This window comes from Glycine max, unplaced genomic scaffold, assembly GCF_000004515.6.
Source record: "Glycine max cultivar Williams 82 unplaced genomic scaffold, Glycine_max_v4.0 scaffold_542, whole genome shotgun sequence".
NCBI classification, from domain to species: Eukaryota; Viridiplantae; Streptophyta; class Magnoliopsida; order Fabales; family Fabaceae; genus Glycine; species Glycine max.
This window is the reverse complement of record NW_024464908.1, coordinates 5,637-9,450: the sequence shown is the minus strand read 5'-3', so window position 1 is coordinate 9,450 and position 3,814 is coordinate 5,637. Positions and strand designations below refer to the sequence as shown.

Below are 3,814 nucleotides of genomic sequence, written 5' to 3'. Positions count from 1 at the left end.
TTCGTGCAGGGCATTCTATTCTGTTATGCTATTCATTATTCAGAGCTTTGTTTTAGGGTTTTTCGTTTTTCTGTTTTGCTGCTTCTGAGTTCGTAATGCAATTTTACGTTTTCTACTTCTAATTACAATTTCGTTCTTGCTTCTTCTTTTACTCTCATTTACGTTTCTGTTCCATTTTACATTTCTGTTCGTTTACGTTTCTGTTCATTTACGTTTCCGTGCATTTACGTTTCTGCTTCATGTTTCAATTGCGTTTTCTGTTTGAATCCATGGAAGGCTAGATTTTCTGGTGTTGTTTCCTTTTGAGGACGAAGCCCAACTCTCTTTGAGATTTCGCTTGTAATGTGGTTTCCTGGCAGTTTTCCCTTCACCAGTTATCCCAATTTCGTGAATATTAATCGGTGCACGCTTCGTGTTCGATTAATTGCCTCTGAGCCTAACTTGCGTTCATGCTTAATGGACGAAGGGCTAACTGGTGTATGTGGTGCCTAATCACGTATTGAAAACCCTAAGTTGATTTTCGCTTAGTAAATTGAAATAGGGTTGGATTAAGTGGTTGACTGTTAGGGACGAATTCTCCATAACCCAGGATAAGAGAGTGGCTTCTGAATCAGAGGAAACAACCCATTTTTAATATTAGAAGTTTCGTATTCCATTTTATTTGTTCTGCTCTTTAATTACCAAACAACCAAACCCCCCCCCCCATCGTTACTATTACTGCAAGCATATTATGAACATTTGGCTTGTCACTGCTCGTTGGGAAACGACCTAGGATCACTTCCTAGTTACTGCATTTTCATGTTTATTTGATTCGGGTACGACCTCGATCAAATTTGGCGCCGTTGCCGGGGAGCAGTGTCCAAAGGTTCATAATAGATAGCTAGTGTTGTGTGTTTAATCCTTTCGTGTTTTATGTTTAATTGTTAGTATTGTGTTAGTATGTGTGTTAGTGTTGTTTAGTGTCCTGGTATTTTGTTTAATGTGTGTTCTGTTTCAGTTTTCCCATTAAGCGTTTCCCCTGTTTCAGTCCTGGGTGTTTTGCTGTGAAGATTGTGCTTGAAAACAGAGTAGTAGTAGAAATCAGCTTGCGGCAAAAACAGAGTAGTAGTAGAAATCAGCTAGAGACGGATTTTAGCGACCACCCATGCTGAATTAATTGGGATTTTTTTGTTTTAGTAGCTAGGGTTGTTATTTTTGGCTGAATTTTTTTGTGGTAACTTCATAGTTAGACTTTGAATTTTTGTCTGAAATTTTTGAGGTCTCCATCGTCCAAAAAAAAGCGATTATGTCAAAAGTTTTTTATTTTTCAAGTTTTATTCACTTATTTTTCTTAACCTACCAATTTTAGCTTTCATAGTTAGACTTTGAATTTTTGTCTGAAATTTTTTGTGCTATCTTCTCATCATTTTATAAGGTTGCTCACAAAATTTCAAGTCATTTGGATATCATTTGAGGGTAGCTGTAGTTCAAACCTACACCTTTATTCACATGACAAGGCAACTAGTTGTGTGCATGCTGAATGTAGTGTATGACTAGAGGCAATCCATCTGACTTACAACCCTTTGATCCTGAGATAGATAGGACATTTCATAGATTAGTTAGGCATCATTTTATACCTTTTGATCATTCTGCGCATTCCATAACTGGTGAATCTGTGCATTCTGTTATTGGTGATTTTGAACATCCTGATCTTGAGCATTATAATTTTGAGCATTCTGATTCTGAGCATTCTGATTTTGCATATTCTGAGAACATGGCACAACCTCCACCTCATGAGAGGACTCTAAGGGAAATGGTTGCACCTGATTTCACCTACGAAAGCTTGTGCATCCAATACCCTGGTGAGGATGTCCCATATGTTCTTAAAACTGGACTAATTCATTTGCTTCCGAAGTTTCATGGCCTTGCAGGTGAAGACCCGCACAAACATTTGAAGGAATTTCATATTGTCTGCTCCACCATGAAACCCCCAGATGTCCAAGAGGATCACATATTTCTGAAGGCTTTTCCTCATTCATTAGAGGGAGTGGCAAAGGACTGGTTGTATTACCTTGCTCCAAGGTCCATCACGAGCTGGGATGACCTTAAGAGAGTATTCTTAGAAAAAATTTTCCCTGCTTCCAGGACCACAGCCATCAGGAAAGATATCTCAAGTATTAGACAGCTCAGTGGAGAGAGCCTGTATGAGTACTGGGAGCGATTTAAGAAACTATGTGCCAGTTGCCCTCACCATCAGATTTCAGAACAGCTTCTTCTCTAATATTTTTATGAAGGACTCAGTAATATGGAGAGAAGTATGATAGATGCTGCCAGTGGTGGAGCCCTTGGAGACATGACTCCTGCTGAAGCCAGAAATTTAATTGAGAAGATGGCCTCCAACTCTCAGCAGTTTAGCGCTAGAAATGATGCCATAGTCATTAGAGGAGTGCATGAGGTAGCTACAAACCCATCTGCATCATCTGAAACTAAGAAGCTAGAAGGCAAACTGGATGCATTGGTTAACTTGGTAACCCAGCTGGCCTTGAATCAGAAATCTGTACCTGTCGCAAGGGTTTGTGGTTTGTGCTCCTCTGCTGACCACCATACAGACCTTTGCCCTTCCATGCAGCAACCTGGAGCAATTGAGCAGCCTGAAGCTTATGCTGCAAATATTTACAATAGACCTCCTCAACCTCAGCAGCAAAATCAACCACAGTAGAACAATTATGACCTTTCCAGCAACAGATACAACCCTGGATGGAGGAATCACCCTAACCTCAGATGGTCCAGCCCTCAGCAACAACAGCAGCCTGCTCCTTCCTTCCAAAATGCTGCTGGCCCAAGCAGACCATACATTCCTCCACCAATCCAACAACAGCAACAACCCCAGAAACAGCCAACAGTTGAGGCCCCTCCACAACCTTCCCTCGAAGAACTTGTGAGGCAAATGACTATGCAGAACATGCAGTTTCAGCAAGAGACCAGAGCCTCCATTCAGAGCTTAACCAATCAGATGGGACAATTAGCTACTCAATTGAATCAACAACAGTCCCAGAATTCTGACAAGCTGCCTTCTCAAGCTGTCCAAAACCCCAAAAATGTCAGTGCCATTTCATTGAGGTCGGGAAAGCAGTGTCAAGGACCTCAACCCGTAGCACCTTCCTCATCTGCAAATGAACCTGCCAAACTTCACTCTATTCCAGAAAAAGGTGATGACAAAAATCTACCTAACAATTTCTGTGTAGGTGAATCTTCTTCCACAGGTAATTCTGATTTGCAGAAGCAGCACATTCCCCCTCTTCCATTCCCTCCAAGAGCAGTTTCCAACAAAAAAATGGAAGAGGCAGAGAAAGAGATCTTGGAAACGTTTAGAAAAGTAGAGGTAAACATACCTCTGTTGGATGCAATAAAGCAAATTCCAAGATATGCCAAATTCTTGAAGGAGCTGTGCACTAATAAGCGGAAGCTTAAAGGAAGTGAACGAATTAGCATGGGCAGAAATGTCTCCGCATTGATTGGTAAATCTGTTCCTCAAATTCCTGAAAAATGCAAAGATCCAGGTACATTCAGCATACCTTGTATTATAGGGAATAGTAAGTTTGACAATGCCATGCTAGATTTAGGAGCCTCTGTTAGTGTTATGCCTCTGTCGATTTTTAATTCTCTATCTCTAGTTCCCTTGCAGTCAACTGATGTGGTAATTCATTTAGCTAATAGAAGTGTTGCCTATCCTGTTGGTTTCATAGAAGATGTCTTAGTTAGAGTTGGTGAACTGATTTTCCCTGTTGATTTTTATATCTTGAATATGGAAGATGGATTTTCTCAAGGATCAGTT

At 40.6% G+C, this 3,814-nt stretch overlaps 1 non-coding gene across 1 annotated transcript; it reads right to left on the bottom strand.

Annotated features, from left to right (window-relative positions):
- Positions 1-2,131: 2,131 nt before the first annotated feature.
- On the bottom strand, positions 2,132-2,238 carry LOC121174519 (small nucleolar RNA R71). The gene has a single exon (XR_005890626.1). It is a non-coding gene; the product is annotated as a small nucleolar RNA R71 (small nucleolar RNA).
- Positions 2,239-3,814: the final 1,576 nt, after the last annotated feature.